Genomic DNA, 18,688 nt, shown 5'->3' on the forward strand with positions numbered 1-18,688 from the left:
AAAGATTTATTTACTCAGGAGTGCGTGTGCATGAGTGGAGGAGGGCAGAGGGAGAGCGAGAATCACAAGCTGACTCCCCACTGAGTGGAGGCCCCTAGATCTTAGGAGCCTGACATTATGACCTGAGCAGAAATCAAGAGTTGGATGCTTAACCGACTGAGCCACCCAGGCACCCCATTCTCTATAGATTCTTAAAGGTGGTGGAACATCCACTTAGAGGTGGATAAATATGCTGATGAAAATTTTTTGTCCTCTCTGAGAGAGAATGACAGTAAAAATGCAAGAACTTGGAAGAATTGCTATAGATCTAAGATGCAAGTTATTTGCATTTTGATATTCAGTCCTTAACATTGATATCAAAAGATATTTCTAGAAGGACTCATTCCTGATAGAGGAATGGTAAAATGTTCTAACTCATTATTAATCTTCACCTTGGCTTGTCTTGTCTTAATTATTTTATTTTTTCTTGACACTTTACCTAGTCCAGTCTTTCTTGATTGTTTTGTTGATCAAGACTATTGAGAATTCTTAGGACGGATGGAGCATGGCTTTTAGAAAGGGTTATGTAATTTACCTGTGACTGGGTTTTAAAGAAACTGACATTAAATTTAACTAACATTAAATTAAACATCCTTACAGATAAAAATCACTGAATAAAATGAATGGGAATTTAGTTTTTTTCCTAAACTTAACTAATTGACAAATTTATAACCATTCTAAATACAGCATTGTAGAATTTGAATTTAAAATTATTATAAATGTGAGACTTGTCTTTAATATTTAAAAGCAAGCACTTAATCATAATTATTTATAAGCATTTTCAAAATGTACATAGTTAATTAGCTATGAAAGGTATCTTTAGTGAGGAAAACTGCAAGTTGATGAAACATTTATAAAAATTGAAAATAATAGTGACAGCTGGGTGGCTCAGTTGGTTAAGTGTCTGCCTTTGGCTTGGGTCATGATCCCAGGGTCCTGGGACTGAGCCCTGCATTGAACTCCCTGCTCAGTGGGGAATTTCCTCTCTCTCTCTCCCTCTCTCTCTCTGTCTCAAAAAAAATAAAATTTTTGAAGATGATAGAGGGATCTTTACATCAGACATTTCATATAGGCTTGGCTGAATTATTAATATATACTTAGATTGCAAATGTCCATTAAAGATGAATGGTTGTGCAGAGCTGAGATTGTGTCTTAATCATGGTAAGTGCATAATACATAACATGTGCTCAATTAATGCATCTTGGAATGAATCAGTCTTTCTGGTCTAAGGATCATTTCCAAGCTCTTCTGTTCTAAGAATAACCAGGCCACTTGGGACCTCAGATTGATATACAGATACTTTCTCATCTCATTTCTTCTAAGTCATCAGTCAACTAAGGGAATTTTTTTTGCTCATGAAATTAAAAAGTTCAGGTGGTTTATCTGGCTTCAGGCAGAACTAAATGAGAGTAGTTGAGCGATGTCCTTTTAGGGCGCTGTTACCTTCTGTTACTTGGCCACTGAGAGTTTCAACCTTAATTTTTGCTAACCTTGAGAGAATCTTGTCTGTTTGGCTGTCTGCTCATTAGCCATAGACCAGATCTCGTGGAGGAGCTATGATTGGTGCTGCTTATGTCATACACTGTGTGTATGCACTCAGGTGTACATGTAGGTGAGCTCAGTCATGCTTAAATTAACTGCGTCATCACACATTTATTTCATCATTCTCAAACATACGGTATGCATTTGTGTCTCTTTGGGAAAACAGTATGCTTGTAAGCTTTATACTGCTATATATACTTTTAGCTTGTTTCACTGCTTTGTAATACAAATTATTTATCTATTGTTGATGAGCATTTGGGCAGTCACAAATAGTGCTGCTATGAACATCCTTGTACATGTCTTTACGTATACCTGTGCATGCATTTTTTTTCCATATGTATGTATTTCTATTGGGTATATACCTAGGATTGAAATGAGTGGGTCGGACAGTGTGTTTTTATTAAGTTGATATTGCCAAACAGTTTTCCAATAGCATATCAGAGTTGACTGTTTCACATTCTTGTCAATACTTGGTTTTGTCTTTTTTAAAAATCTTAGTCACCTTGATTTTGATTTCTGTTTCCCTGATGACTAATAAAGTAGAGTGTCATTTCATGTTGATTGGCTAATTTAATCTCTTTTTTGTGTGTGAAATGTCTGGTCGAGTCATACCCATTTAAAAAATATTAGGTTGTCTGTCTAGTTCTTACTGGTGTATAGGAATTTTTATTTATTTATTTTGTAAAGATTTATTTATTTAAAGACAGCAGAGTGAACGAGAGCATGTGTGGAGGGAGAAGAGGGGGAGGGAGAAGCAGGCTCCCCGCCGAGCAGGGAGCTGGATGTGGGGCTCCATCCCAGGACCCCGGGATCACAACCTGAGCCAAAGGCAGATGCTAACCCAACTGAGCCAGTGCCCCATTACTGGTATATAGTGATTTTTAGAATATATTTTGGTCATGAGTCCTTTCTTTGATCAAAATATTCATTGCAAATATTTTTTATCACCCTGGGGTTACCTTTACATTCTCTTAATGATGCCTTTTGCAGAGCTGTAATTATAATATCCAATTGATCTGTTTTTTTCAAATACTATTTGTGAATGGTTTAAGAAAAGCTTTGCCTACTCCAAGATCATGAAGATGCTCTCATTTTTTTCTAAAAAGTAGAATTCTTTACACTTCACATTTAGATCCTTTGCCTATGTGAATTGATTTTTATGTGTGGCATGAGGTAGTAGTCAAAACATACTATTCCATATGGATATCCAGTTGACCCAGTATAATCTTTTGAAAAAAAAACCTTTCTTTCCTCACTGTATTGTATTTCACTTTTGTCATAAATCAGATGACCATATTTGCTCATACTTCTATTTATTAAAGGAAAAAATGGACTTGTTCCTTTTAAACATTTAAAAATACTGTGATGACTAAAACTCAAAGGTAATTCTAGATTTTAATTTTGACCTTAAAAATCCTTTGCTAACATATCAGTATTATTTATTTAATAATAAGTATTTAATTGGCTTGCTTAAGTTTTCTAGGAGATAAGAAAAAGTACAATGATGGGTACTTTCAGTATCAAACTTTATGCACTGTGTTGGGTTTAGGCCTCACACCTCTCCATAAGTGGATATCCTTTCCCTCTTTATGAACACAGAGAGGGAATGACTTTGTAGGAGATTGATTTGCAAAGAAGTATTAAACTCTCTTCTGTAGTTCTGTGTTACATGATATCATTTGTTAAACAAGAAACATACTACAGAAAACAATAATAGACCTGTCAAAATATCTTCTGTTTTTGATCAGCACTGGGCTATTCTCACAGATTTTGTTTAAGTATTATAAAGTTGTTATGGATATTCTCATGTAAATCTTTATCTTAACTTCTGGAAACCATGAATGTTGACTGCCATTTGGAGGAAGTATTAGCTTAAGATCATGTATCATCTGTTTTTCAGACATAACCTATCTTATTTTCTCCTGGAAAAAGTTCTTCATTCACAGTGTTATAGAATTATTATAATGCAGAGAGCTACAAAGTGTCATGGATTGAACCCTGGTTTAGGCAGTAAAACCTAGGTTCAAGTTCTGACTCCATTAATTGTCTGATATAGGTATTCCTTGAGTTTGTTGCCATATATAGGAAATGAGGATGACGCCTACCTGTCTACTTTTGAAGTTATTGTGGAGGTATAATGAGAAAGTTCTTTTGTTACCGTAAAACACATTATCAGTAAAGTGGTTAAGACTCTCTGTTCTGCCACTTAATTAGCTGTGTAATGTTGGGTAAAGTATTTAACTTTTTTAAGCCTCAGTTTTCTTGTCTGTTAAATGGGAATAATGTACCTACCTCCATAGGATTTGGGGAGTTTTAAGGATTTATTTATTTATTTTCAGGGGGTGTGGAGGGAGAGGGAGGGAGAGACTCTCAAGCAGATTCCCGGCAGGAGTGTGGAGGCTGACATGGGGCGCAATGCAGGCCGGATCCCAGGACCCTGAGGTCATGACCTGAGCCAAAATCAAGAGTCCGGCACTTAACCGACTGAGCCACCCGGCACCCCAGGATTTTGAGAGTTTTAAATGAGATAATGCAAATAAAGTGTAGTGCCTGGCAAAGTGGACATAATGTTAACAGCCATAATTATATGCGTCTATTGATTATGCCCTATATATTGGGGGTACTTTATATAAATTTCTTTTATTCTCAGGGCCATTCTGTGTGTCAGAATGCTTTTTTTCCATTTCACAGATGAGGACTGAGTATCAGGTTAATCACTTAAGGTCATGTAACTAGTAAGTTGTTTAGATTGGATGGGAATCTAAAACTTGTTTTTTCCCCAGTCTACTCAGATGTCTTTCAAATATATGCTGTAGGTGCATCAACACCATATAGATAAATCACCTTTGATTCATGTTTGCAGAATTTTCCAAAGACTGAGTTTTGTGGATAGCCACTGTTTTCAAATACCTTCTATCCCAGTCTTCCTTGGTTTCTTTAATTTGCTCAATAGGCCAGAACTTCTACAGAAATAAACATGCTTTGTTGATATATAATTAAGAGTAGTTAATGGTTTGTTTACAAACCACTAGACTCATTGAGTCTGGCTCAGTTAGCTATTACAGAGTGACTTTAAATTTCACCTCTCGAAAGGGAAAAATACTCTGAATTTATTCTTTCTTTCTAAGAGGCTTACTCCAAGGTGAAGTGCAAAACTGTAATGACTTTATAGCCAAGGGAAAAAGATCAGAAGACCCAGAAATGAACAAGTACCTAGCCTTAAGTATTTCTGGGTGAAGTTTTTTGATGCTAAGTCTGGGCAAATAAGAAATAAAAATAGTCTTTATATTCAAAGGAAATTTGGAGAACTATACTGAGGTTTTCTTTTCTTCCCTTTTTTTTTTTCCTTTAAACGAGGTCCATTTTTTGAACTTGGAAAACTTTAAATAGAGACCTTTAAAATGTTTTTAGTCAAAGTACCTCCTGTATTTCTTTTTTTTTTTTTTAATTTGTTTATTTGACAGAGAGAGACACAGCGAGAGAGGGAACACAAGCAGGGGGAGTGGGAGAGGGAGAAGCAGGCTTCCCGCGAAGCAGGGTTCCCGATATGGGGCTCGATCCCAGGACCCCAGGATCACGACCTGAGCCCAAGGCAGATGCCCAGCAACTGAGCCACTCAGGCGCCCTCCTATATGATTTCTTTTTACAGTTCATTGTAAAATGGGCACCATTGAAATGAACTCCTTCTCTTGTTGCTATATGTTTATTTAAAATCCATTTTTAAAAGACAGTTTTCATTGAAAGGTTTGTGTATTTAAGGCCAAAAGATTTTCTTTTGAAGTTGAATTTGTAAATCAATGGGAAAATGAGATAGCATTTATGAATTTTATCAACACTTTGGAATTTATCTTCTATATGGAGTTAGATGTTTATGAAAAATAACGTGTGTTTGGAGTGTACGCTAATAACACTGTCTTTCAAACTTTAATCCTTCTATTTTTTTGTTATATCTGGATATAATCCTTATAATTCTTTACTTTAGACTTTTTTTTAAAGATTTTATTTATTTATTTGACAGAGGAGAACCAGGGGGAGGGCAGGCAGAGGGAGAGGGAGAAGCAGGCTCCCCGCTGATGCGGGGCTCAATCCCAAAACCCTGGGATTATGACCTGAGCTGAAGGCAGTCACTTGACCAACTGAGCCACCCAGGCGCCCCTAGACTTTTCTTTGACATAACTTTTTTGCGTTGCCTCAGTTAAAAAGTTTTATAAAATGATTGGTGTCATGCACTTTTTCCTAATACCCCTTAAAAGGAACAGTACCTAAATAAAATTTCATTTTTTTACAGCCTGAAATTACTAGCATAGGAATAAATAATATATTTTGAGAAGTATAGAATAAACTGAATTATCACATAAAAAACAGCATATAACTCTGAGATTCATAGGAAGAAAATGGGAAATAGTCTCTAATAGTTAATGAGTCTGTAGTTTATAGAAAAATTGCTTTTGAATGGGTTTTTAATTATTTATTTTCTGAGTGGGTTTTTAGAATTCCCATTTTTCTCCTTGGAGTCTCTTGTTTTTATGTTTTTACTTTGTTTAGTATTTAACATGAAATAGGATTGTTGAATAATATTTAGAAATGGCAGTTGGATAATTCTTTTTATATTTATTTATTTAAGATTTTATTTATTTACTTGACAGAGACATAGAGAGGGAACACAAGCGGGGGAGTGGGAGAGGGAGAAGCAGGCTTCCCGCCGAGCAGGGAGCCCGATGTGGGGCTGAATCCCGGGACCCTGGGATCATGACCTGAGCCAAAGGTAGATGCTTAATGACTGAGCCACCTAGGCGCCCCAATTCTGTGTTTTTAATACTTTTTTTGTATGATATCATAATCAGTATAATTACAACCTCAGTGATTCTAAGTTACTGTATTTAATTAACAGGAGTTAAAAAAAATTTATAGACCAGTACAGTATAATTTTCAAAAAAATTTTGGGGATCAATGTGGGGTGGCCCCTTTTAATTTTGTTAAAAAATGACATTAGATAATTTGCAGAAAAGTCCTTTCATACCCAAAAAGTGGAGTGGCATAAATTCAGAATAAAGTAATTCTTTAAATTGGACAAATCTGGGTTTAATAGAAAATGAGGTATGTTTTGTACTTTACTCATTTCATCAAAGACCAGTTTTTGGGACCCAGTAGCGCAAACACAGAGTTTGATTTTTTAGGTTACTCTTTTCAGGTTTCTGTCCTCTCTAATGGTTCTTTGTCAGTTTCTTAAATTATCTCTTCTTTTATACCCAGGCACGTGGATGTTGTTGCCTTCTGAGTTTCTGTCTAAAAAATTCTCCTATTCTTACTGGCCTTTGTTGATTTACATTGCTTTCACAACTTGAGCTGTGACTCATAAATTATGCTTCTGTGGACTGTTCACGTTCTGAGAATTAGCTTGAGGTTTTCTACTTCTACAAAGAATAGTCTTTGGCTGAAGATTTTTACTCCCCTAGATTATTTTTGAACAAATATTAGAGCATTTACTAATCTGTTATTCAAATCTGTCTATACCACAAATCAGAGAAAACAAATTAAATTCCTTACCCTTGCACTGTGACATCGTTAAAATGCCCATCCTGTACCAGCCCCCCCATATGATAAATGATTGGATATGCATATGGAAGGTGTGGATTGGATGATAGAGGAAAAGGGAATTAAAAGGGTCACTCCTGGGGTTTTGGTTTGGTCAGTAGGAGATTTGGTAGTGTCATTCATTAAATAAGTAAATCTAATGGAGGAACCAGGTATTGGTATTGGGGCTGAAAGAAAGATGGTGAATTCAGTTTGAACAAGTAGAATTTGAGGTTTTTATAGAGTCAGCAGGCAGTTGGATATGTGGAACTGAACCTCTGAAGGGAAATGTAGACGCTGACATACAGATTTAAGAGTTCTCAGCATTAGTACAGTTCCTGTGGAAGGATGAAAGAAGGCAGTAACAAAGAGGGACGAGGACAGCATTTTTAGGAGTACTCCCTGAGCAGAAGAATAATGTTTAAGGTTCATTCTTTGACTTTTTCTTGAAGCTCCACATCCAATGAGAGAATTCTGTTGGACTTGCCTTCAAAAGCTATGTTGAAGTAGATAATTTTAACACTTCAACTGATACTGCACCATTATTTCTCTAATAGCAGTAATAGTCTCCAAAACCATCCTCTGTGTTTCTACTCTTGCTGTCTACAGTTTGTGCTGCAACACAGCCCTTCAAATGATCCTTTTAAGTAAAAGTCAGATCATGTTCCTCCCTTGGTCAAAATTCTCCAGTGGCTTTCATCTTACTCAGAATAAAATTCAAAGTTCATAACTGTGGCCTACCAGGCCCTACCACCTACATGATCACTATTAAAATGTTAGGTCATTAGACAATTCCTCCCTAACCATCATTTTTCATTGTCTTACTTTGCTGTATTTTTTGTAGCTTTATCACCTTACACAATTTATCTATTGACCTGTTAATATAAAATGTAAGTTTTGTGGGGTGCCTGGGTGGCTTAGTCGGTTAAGCATCTGCCTTTGACCCAGGGTCCCGGGATCAAGCCCTGAGTCGGGCTCTCTGCTCAGCGGGGAGCCTGCTTCTCCCCCTCCCGCTCCCCCCTGCTTGTGTTCTTGCTCTCTGTCAAATAAATAAATAAATAAAATCTTTAAAAATATATATATATAAGCTTTGTGAGAGCAGGAACTTTCTTTACATTCCCAATGCCCAGAACAGTGCCAAGACTACGGTTGGTCTCAATGTTTGTTGAATGAATGAAAATGAGTGACAGCATTGGATGTTACCACTTTTCTACTTAAACTTTTATTTATTCTTTTATTCCCTTTTTTTTTAAAGATTTTATTTATTTGACACAGAGTGAGAGAGTGAGCCTAAGCAGGGGGAGTGGGAGAGGGAGAAGCAGGCTCCCCTCTGAGCAAGGAGCCCAACGTGGGGCTCGAGCTCAGGACCCTGGGATCATGACTGAGCCAAAAGCAGCCACTCAACCTTCTAAGCCATCCCTCTTTTATTCCTTTTTGATCACATTTATTGTTACACTCTTGGTCCCTTCCCATTATGTTCTCCAGTTCACATTCACACAGCATCCAGGATGATCTTTTTTTTTTTAATTAAGATTTTATTTATTTATTAGAGAGAGAGAAACAGCATGAGAGGGGAGAGGGTCAGAGGGAGAAGCAGGCTCCCCGCCGAGCTGGGAGCCCGATGCGGGACTCGATCCCGGGACTCCGGGATCATGACCTGAGCTGAAGGCAGTCGCTTAACCAACTGAGCCACCCAGGCGCCCCCAGGATGATCTTTTAAAAATGTGTATCAGATTGTGTTACTAAAAATCTTCCATAGGATAAATAATCAAAAATAAAATTTAAAAAGTAAATAAAAAACAGAAAGGATCAGATTTTTACCATAGCCTATGAAGCCCTTCATTGTCTTAACAGCTGTCTGCTTTAAAGCTTATTTCATGATGCTTACTAGCTAACTAGGCTTCAGCCTCCCTGGCCTCATTCCAGTTCCTCTGATAGGCCTAGTCTTTTTCTATTTCAGTGCCACCATAGGTACTGTTTCCCTTTTCTCAAACTTTTTTCTCCCCTTATTGACTTATCCTCCATATTTATTCTGTTTGGATAATGTCCCAATAATAATGTTAAATGAATGTTTTCTGGGCATCAGAGAAGTGAAGAATAAGAAAGGCCTTGCTATAAAGTAGTTATGATAAATGAAACAAACAAGAAATAGATGAGTATAGTAAGTTGCAATTTTTAATCTCCTAGTGGGATAGTTCAAAGAAGGGTGGGCAAGCTCTTTATCCTGCAGTCAATATACTTGCTTTTAACTAGAATAATTTTACTCTGTTCTTTTTTTCTAGCATATAACTTAAGAGTTTTTGCCTTAAAAAACAGTTTGAAAAATACCCTATATGCTTAGTGGTATGAGCTATACACAGGGTTCCCTGAGAACACATAGCTTCTTGGAGGGAGGAGGTGCTTACATTTGATCTGTGACTTGAAGGACCAGATAAATGTTAGCTGAGCAAAGAGAAAGGAAGATAAAAGATGCTTGAGGCAGAGGTAGTAGTTTTAATCCTTGGCTGTTCATTAAAATCATCCTTGGAACTCTTAAAAAAATATATGCCTCTTGGGGTACCCAGCTGGCTCAGGCAAAAGAGCATGTGACTCTTGGTCTTGGGGTCTTGAGTTCTAGCCCCATGTTGGGTGTAGAGATTACTTAAAAATAAACTTATATATATATATATCTATGTATATATACTTACGCTTTGTAGTAATTCTTCAGGCTGTACATTTATAATTTGTGCACTTCCTCTGTATGTTGTACTTCAGTAGAAAAGTTAAAAGTAGTAAAAATAAAATTTAAAAAATTACCAAAAAAATTATAACTGGACAGAATTTCAGACCTACAGAATCAGATTCCTACTTTAAGTGCCACAGATGATTTTGATACTTAACCCTTAACCATGGTTGAAAACCTTTGTGATCAGAGATTGGAACTTAGATCAGGTTGGCTGCTGGGAAGGATTTAGAGTGGAATTAGGTAGGGCTGGAACAACCCAGATACAGTTTGCATCTTCATTAACAAACTAAGATTTTAATCTGTATTCCTGGAAAGGTATTTTATTTTGGAATAGCTTTATTGAAGAGTAATTTATTGGACAATAATTTAAAATATGTAATTTGATGTGTTTTCATACATGTATACACTGTGCAGTCATCACTACAGTCAAGGTAATGAACATTAGCCGTCACCCCTCAAAGTTTCTTCATACCCTTTCGTAATCTCTTCTTATTGTTTCTCTTTTTCCCCCCTTACTGTACCCTGGCAATCACCGATCCATCTCCTTTCTGTCACTATAGACAGGGATATAGATTGTTGTCAAATGCCTTTTCAGTATTTGCATAGAAGATCTTATAAAGTGAATTATATTGAACCAACCTTAAATACATGTAAACCATGGGATAAACATCATTTGGTCATGACGTATTATCCTTTTATACAGGCATACCTTGGAGATATGGCTGGCTTGGTTCCAGAACACTGCAATAAAGCAAATATCTCAATAAAGCAAGTCAAATGAATTTGTTTCCCAGTGCATATAAAAGTTATATTTACATTATACTGTAGTATATTAAGTGTGCAATAGTATTATGTCTGCAAAAACAATGTATATACCTTAATTTAAAAATGCTTTATTGCTAAAAAATGCTACTCATCACCTGAGCTTTCACCAAGTTGTAATCACTTACTACAGATTACCATAACAGATAGTATGACGTGACCTTTTCATATAATGTGACCTTTTGTGACTGGCTTTTTTTACTTAGCATAATGTTTTTAAGGTTCATCCATGTTGTAGCATGTCTCAGCATCTCCTTTTTATGGCTGAAGAATATTCCATTGTGTATATTCTACATTTTGTTTTATCATTCAACAGTTTATGGACATTTGGGTTACTCCCACTTTTTGCCTATTATGAATAATGTTGCTATGAACATTTTTTTTTTAAGATTTTATTTATTTATTTGACAGAGAGAGATATAGCGAGAGAGGGAACACAAGCAGGGGGAGTGGGAGAGGGAGAAGCAGGCTTCCTGCTGAGCAGAGAGCCCGATGTGGGGCTCAATCCCAGGACCATGACCTGAGCCAAAGGCAGACGCTTAACGACTGAGCCTCCCAGGCGCCCATGCTATGAACATTTGTGAACAAGTTTTTTTGTGAGCCTGTTTCCTTTTTCTTGCATATGTATCTACAAGTGGAATTCCTGGGTCGTAGGGTAATTTTATGTTTAACTTACTGAGGATCTGCCAAACTTTTCCAAAGCAGCTGCACCATTTTTTGTTCCTACCAGCAATGTATGAGGGTAGCAATTTCACCACATCCTTGCCAACACTTCGCATTGTCCATCTTTTTATTATGTTTATCCTAGTGGGTATGAAGTGGTATCTCTTTGTGGTTCTTACTTGTATTTTGCTGATGGCTACCGATGTTGAGCATCTTTGCATGTGCTTATTGGCTATTTGTGTATCTTCTTTGTAGAAATATGTTCAAGGCCTTTGCCTGTTTTTAAATCAGATTGTCTTTTCATTATGTTGTAAAGGTAGAACTTTATAGACAAATGATTTCCAAATACTTCTCTCATTTTTTGGGGTTGTCTTTTCATGATCTTGATGGAGTTCTTAGCACAAAATGTTTTGATTTTGATGATTCTAGCTTATCTGCATTTTTCTTTGGTTACTTGTTCATTTTTGGTCGTTCTTTTTTGATTTTCAAATTTTTTTTAAAGATTTTGTTTATTTGGGAAAGAGAGGAGGGCATAGAGGGAGAATGAGAGGGGGAAGCAGACTCCCCACTGGACAGAGAGCCCGACGTGGGGCTCAATTCCAGGACCCTGGGATCATGACCTGAGCCATAGGCAGATGCTTAACTGGCTGAGCCACCCAGGTGCCCCTAAATTTTTTTTAAAGATTTTATTTATTTATTTGACAGAGAGGCAAAAGAGAGCAAGAGTTGGGGGGGAGGGGCAGATGGAGAGGGAGAAGAGACTCCTCACTGAGCAGGGAGCCCAATGTGGGGCTTGATCCCAGGACTCCAGGATCATGACCTGAGCCGAAGGCAGATGCCTAACTGACTGAGCCACTCAGGAGCCCCTGGTTTCAGATTATTTTTTTTTTAATTATTTATTTATTTGACAGTGAGAGACACTGAGAGAGGGAACACAGCAGGGGGAGAGGGAGAGGGAGAAGCAGAAGCAGGCTTCCCATGGAGCAGGGAGCCCGAGCTCGATCCCAGGACCCTGGGATCATGACCTGAGCTGAAGGCAGATGCTTAACGACTGAGCCACCCAGGCGCCCCTGGAGAAGGTATTTGTCTTGATATAACTACTTAATTGTCTTAATTCTCAAGCATACTCTCCGCTGAGTCCAGAGCCCCATGTGGGGCTCAATTCCAGGATCCTGAGATCATGTCCTGAGCCAAAACCAATAGTCATACCCTTTAACCAACTGAACCACCCAGGTGCCCCTTTCCTACTTCTTTTGGATACTCTGATTACCCATGTACTGGGATGCTTGATGTTGTCCCACATTTATTTATGCTTTTTTTTCCTTCAGTCTTGTTTTCCTCTGTTTTGTTTTGTATAGTGTCTGCTGCTGTGTCTTCATGTTCATTGACATATTTTCTTTGCAGTGTCTAATCTCTTGTTAATCCCAGCCAGCATTTTTTTTATTACTAAAACAATCAAATTTCTAAAAAGTCTTTCATAACTCTACCTAACATGCTTAATCTTTCCATCTATCTACCTTTTTGAACATAGGAACTACATTTAATTTTTTTTTAAGATTTTATTTATTTATTTGACAGAGAGACAGCCAGAGAGGGAACACAAGCAGGGGGATTGGGAGAGGGAGAGGGAGAAGCAGGCCTCCTGCTGAGCAAGGAGCCTGATGTGGGACTTGGTCCCAGGATCCCGGGATCACAACCTGAGCCGAAGGCAGACGCTCAACCAACTGAGCCACCCATGCGCCCCAGGAACTGCATTTATAATAACTGATTTAATGTTCTTGTATAGTAGATCTATCATGTGTGGATCAATTTCTGTTGATTATTTTTCTCATTATGACTGGTATCTTCCTCCTTTGCATGTCTGCTGATTTTTGATTGGATGCCAGGCATTGTCAATTTTACCTTGTTTGGTGCTGAAATTTTTTGTGTTACTGTGAATATTCTTGAGCTTTTTTTGGGACAGAGTTAAGTTCCTTGGAAATGGCTTTATTATTATTATTTTTTAGGCTTGCTTTTATTCTGTTAGGTGGGACCAGAGTAGTCTTTAGAGCTCATTTTGCCCCACTACTGAGGCATTGCCCCTCTGAGCCCTGTACTTGATATCCTGTGAATTAGAAGGTTTTCTACTCTGGCTGGAAGGTATACAGACTGTTGGTGTCCCTGGGTGAGCTGTGGGCAGTGTGAGCCATGGACGTGGAGCTTGTGAGAGCTGTTTGTTAAAATGTTAGGAAGTTTCAGAGCTGGTTTAATTATTTTTTCTTTCCTTTTTTTTTTTAAAGATTTTTTTTAAAGTAAACTCTACACCCAACTTGGGGCTCAAACCCAGAACCCTGAAATCAAGAGTTGCATGTTCCACTGACTGAGCCAGCCAGGAGCCCCTGAGCTGGTTTAATTCTTAATAGAATTAAATTGTATACACTTATAATTAAATCCGTTACATTAAGAACAAAGGATGATGCCTCAAAACTCATTACCTCTTTATCCTATTATATATTATTTTTGTGCACAGTTGGTAATTTACATCTGTTCTAGCTCTATGGTAGAAATACTATATAATGTTTGATGTGCTACCATGTATCTTTTTCTAATTTTAGCACTCAGTGATAGTTAATAGCTTGAAATTGGCTGCAGGTGGGAATATTCATACCACAGACATTGGTAACCCTGTAAACCGGGAACTACAAACCACTAACTGCTCCAGGTTGTTAGAAATTTTCCAGTATACCCCTGGCTATGTATATCATTCTCTGTATTCCTTATAGATGGTTTTCCAAGCCTTTTCTAGGCCTTGGACATGCACAATGATGAGTACTCAGGTCAAGGCTGAGGGGGATTTCTATAGATCTTCTGATGTTCTGGGGACCGTAGTTACTTTGGTCTTCCCAAACTACTCAGTTCATCTTTTTAACTCATTAATTACCCTCCACACTCTGTGGTCTGGAAACTCTCCCATCAGTAAGCTGGAGCAATTATGAGCTTTGCCTCATTTGTTTCTCCTCTTTTCATTGATCACTGTCCTATGTTACGTTGTCTGGTTTCCAGTGTCTGAAAGAAAAAATGTTTTCATACATATTGTCTAGATTTTTAGTTGTTTTTAGTTGGTTTTGGTGACAGCATAAATCTCATTCCTGTTACTTTGTCTTGGCCAAGAGTGGAAGTCCCTTGGAAGCATTTTAGGTAGGAGAGGGACATGAGTGTGCATTTTGGATCACTCTGTAGAACATGCATTTATAAGGGATGAGACTTAAAAGTAGAAGGACCAATTAAAAGGCAGGTACGTTAGTTTATGTGAATGTGATGATGACCAACCTAAGGTTGGTCTTGGATGTTGATACTACAGAGGTGGGATACAATATGGGAAATATGTAGGGGAAAGAATCTAGTGCAGGGTTTCTAAAAGGATGGATTATGAGCTATTTGCATTTGAATCACCTGTGGTATTTGATAAAATGAAGATTCTGTGTCCTGCCCCAAGTTTATTGAATCTGAATTTCTAAGGATGAGGTTTAGAAGTTTGTAGTTTATTTAAATATTTTATTTTTTAAAAAAGATTTATTTGTTTTATTTTATTTTTTTTAAAGATTTTATGTATTTATTTGAGAGAGACAGAGAGAGAGAGAGAGTTGGGTCAGAGGGAGAAGCAGACTCCCTGCCTAGCAGGGAGCCTGATGCGGGACTTGATCTCGGGACTCCAGGATCATGACCTGAGCTGAAGGCAGTCGCTTAACCAACTGAGCCACCCAGGCGCCCAAAGATTTATTTGTTTTAGAGAGAGCACACTCAAGTGTGTTGGAGAGGGGCAGAGGAGAGGGAAAGAAAATCTCAAGCAGACTCTCTGCTGAGTGCAGAGCTTGTCATAGGGCTCAACCCCCCAACTCTGAGATCATGACCTGAGCTGAAATCAAGAGTCCGATGGTTAACGGACTGAGTCACCCAAGTGCCCCTAAAGATTTTATTTTTATGTAGTCTCTACCCCTAATGTGGGGCTTGAACCCACAACCAAGATTAAGAGTCACTTGCTCCACTGACTGAACTAGCCAGGCACCCTTAGAAATTTGCATTTTAAACAAGTACCTAGGGTAGTGCTTATGAACACTAAAGCTTCAGAAGAAACTGATGTAACTTTTTTCAAAGTATGATCCATATCCTTGGGGAGCCCCTACTTTGGAATGACCTGAAGTGCTTAATTAAAGATGTAGATTTATGCATGCATATCCTGAACTACTGAATGTGAATTTCTGGGGTAGTTGGGTTCAGGAATCCCTTTGTGTTTTGTTTTTTTTTTTTTTAAATTTTATTTATTTATTTGACAGAGAGAGAGAGAACACAAGCAGGGGGAGCGGCAGGCAGAGGAAGGAGATGCATGCAGAGGGAGGGGAAGATGTAGGCTTCCCACTGAGCAGGGAGCCCAGTGCAGGGCTCCATCCCAGGCCCCTGAGATCATGACCTGAGCTGAAGGCAGATGCTTAACCAGCTGAGCCAGTCATGCGCCCCAGGGTTCGGGAATTCCTTAGGCACACTAGTGTTTGAAAACCAGTAAGCTAAAGTACTTCACAGACATAATCTCTTCTGAACTTCAGAGTAACCCTGAGAAGTACTCCTGTTTATTAGATGAGGAAATGAAGCATAGAAGAGCAAAGTGTCTTACTCATGGTCAGATAGTTGTTAGTTATTTTTGATGGTAGGGAATCATATTTCTGTCTCCTATCAAACCCATGCTTCTGCTACCTTTCTGTTGACTGTGAAATATAGGTTTATCTCTAAAATCTTTTGAAGGCATCCAAGACACAGAAACTGTGGTTCCAGACAACTTAGGGACCCAGGAAAGTGTGCTCTTCTTTGGTTATACTTTGCACCAAATATTCAATTTAGTTATCTATAGCAAGTGAGTGTGATAAGTTTAATTGTCTAGCAAAGGTGTTTCTGTCCCTGAGCATTATCCTAATGCTTTTTACAGCCACCTTTGAATGTCCTCATCTGTTTCTTTTAAAATCATTTAAAGATAGGGTATAGTGCACAATTCAGTATTTTCACTTATAGCCACTGAAGAATTGGGTACTAATATGAATCTGTATGTAACTTTTGTCTTGAAATTTTTCTAAGGTTCTATAAAACTAAAAAAATTTCAGTGTCTTATAATTTAGGTTGCATTTAGTTTAGACATCACAGTTTTATAGTAAGTTGTGTAGCTTATAACTTTGTTATATCAGTAGAACTGGTAATATTTTCTAGTGGGATTTTCTGTAGTCTTTTGAAGTGATTTCATATGTGCCATGAATCTTAGATTCTGTAATCTATTTAGCACAGTAGCACCAGTGTTAGACTGCAAATAGTAGGAAAAGTAATTCTTTTCAGTCAAGATTGGTTTTGGATTTGCCTTTGGAATTCTTGAATAGTCTGTTGATTTTATTAGTATGTGAAAACAAGCAAAGTTCTGTAGCAAGGAATAAATACGAAGGCCTTAGGAATAGGATTTAAATGGTTTTCCATTTTGTATGCTTTTAAAAGACAGAAGAGCTAAGTTTTTTAAATTTCTGGAAGTTACTATAGTTAAATAATTCAAATAAAAAATTATTGTAGCTATCACAAACCAAACTACCCTATCTGCTCCATTTGAAATGTATAGTGAAGAAAACAGAATGCAGTGTAAGGAATATAAGAATTTTGGCTAGTATAATTTGCTTGTTACAAGAGAATATATAGCAACTTTTAAATTTAGTAATAAAGATGTTAGTGTTTACGCTAATAGTGTTAATTTTTTATGGTATTGTTTAACATTTGTAAACAAATGAATAGACTTGTAAGTCCTTGTTGGTAGATATCAGTGTTTCTTAAACACTATTCCATCGTCTTGTTCTCTTGGTTTTTTTTTTAATTGAAACATAACTGGCATAACATTATATTAAGTTTCTACTCTAGTATAATGAAGCTTTTCACTGGTGAGATCTGGCAGGTTGACAACTCCACTATCAAATTTTATTCACAAACGGGTGTAAGGCTATCTTTTTCCTTCGTTTCTTCCTCCCTCCCTCCCTCCCTTCCGTTCTTCCTTCCTTCCATTTTTGAGAGAGAGAATGCTCATATGCACATGCCCACGCAAGTAGGGGAGGGGCAAAAGGAGAGGGAGAAAGAGAATCCAGAACAGGCTCCATGCCCAGCATGAAGCCCAACTTTGGGACTTGATCTCACAACCCTGAGATCATGACCTGAGCCAAAATCAAGAGTTGGACACCTAACCAACTGAGCCACCCAGGCACTCTGGCTATCTGCATTTCTGTGTAGATTTTTGCTTTTTCTTTTTATTATATGGGAATTTGGAATGGCATACAATGGTAAATCATTTTAGAATGCCATTTGTAGATTTCTATGATACATATGAATGAGGTTTTTTGTAACTCATGTATTTCTAATAAACTGGTTGGAATGACTTAAAAGTTTATATAATGCTTTTTTTCATGATTATAAGTTCATTGACGTGTTTCTCAGAGTTGTAATCTATAATCTAAAAATCTTAGGTTTTTAAAGAAGCTTACTTTTTTTTAAAGATTTTTTTATTTATTTGAGAGAGAGAATGAGAGAGAGCATGAGAGGGAGGAGGGTCAGGGGGAGAAGCAGACTCGCTGCTGAACAGGGAGCCTGATGCGGGACTTGATCCTGGGACTCCAGGATCATGACCTGAGCTGAAGGCAGTTGCTTAACGACAGAGCCACCCAGGCACCCTAAAGAAGCTAACTTTTAGGGAATGTTTGGATAGCTACTGTTCAAAAATTACTTGTAGAGGGATAAGACAAAATCATTACTCTAAAAGACATGGAATGTTTTAAAGTCACATTTAAGAGAAAGTCATGATCTTTTTTACTGCATTTTTAACCATTATAGATTTATTGTAAAAAACACACACACACACACAATACTTGTTTTTTTTTTTTTTAATTTTATTTATTTCTCTGACAGAGACACAGTGAGAGAGGGAACACAAGCAGGGGGAGTGGGAGAGGGAGAAGCAGGCTTCCCACTGAGCAGGGAGCCCGAGGCGGAGCTTGATCCCAGGACCCTAGGATCATGACCTGAGCCGAAGGCAGACGCTTAACGACTGAGCCACCCAGGAGCTCCAAAATACTTTTAATGCCTGAGCAATTACAGGCTTCTGGAAAATGAGCTATGTCTACATTGGTAGTTAGAAAAGGAATCTGTAGAGCTCTCAAATTTGTAAGAATTTTAATTTAGAATTAAATTTTGAAACATTTTATGTGGGTACTCTGAGAAGCATTGGTAAGAGTGTTAGCAAATCATCTTAGTCTATTGAAGATAGCACATACTTTG

At 37.6% G+C, this 18,688-nt stretch overlaps 1 protein-coding gene across 8 annotated transcripts in view; it reads left to right on the forward strand.

Annotated features, from left to right (window-relative positions):
* ZZZ3 (zinc finger ZZ-type containing 3) overlaps positions 1-18,688 on the forward strand; it is a 101,499-nt gene that overhangs the window by 17,648 nt on the left and 65,163 nt on the right. Inside the window, exon 1 of one of the 8 annotated variants that reach the window (XM_073896485.1) lies at positions 12,334-12,444. The exons of the other annotated variants lie outside the window; for them this stretch is intronic. The gene's annotated coding sequence lies outside the window, so the exon portion shown is untranslated. Of the gene's footprint in view, positions 1-12,333; positions 12,445-18,688 lie in introns of those variants that run through there. 8 annotated transcript variants of the gene reach the window in all.

Source organism: Callorhinus ursinus, unplaced genomic scaffold, assembly GCF_003265705.2.
Source record: "Callorhinus ursinus isolate GAN/ISIS: 27379988/994484 unplaced genomic scaffold, GSC_fseal_2.0 scaffold9, whole genome shotgun sequence".
NCBI classification, from domain to species: domain Eukaryota; kingdom Metazoa; phylum Chordata; class Mammalia; order Carnivora; family Otariidae; genus Callorhinus; species Callorhinus ursinus.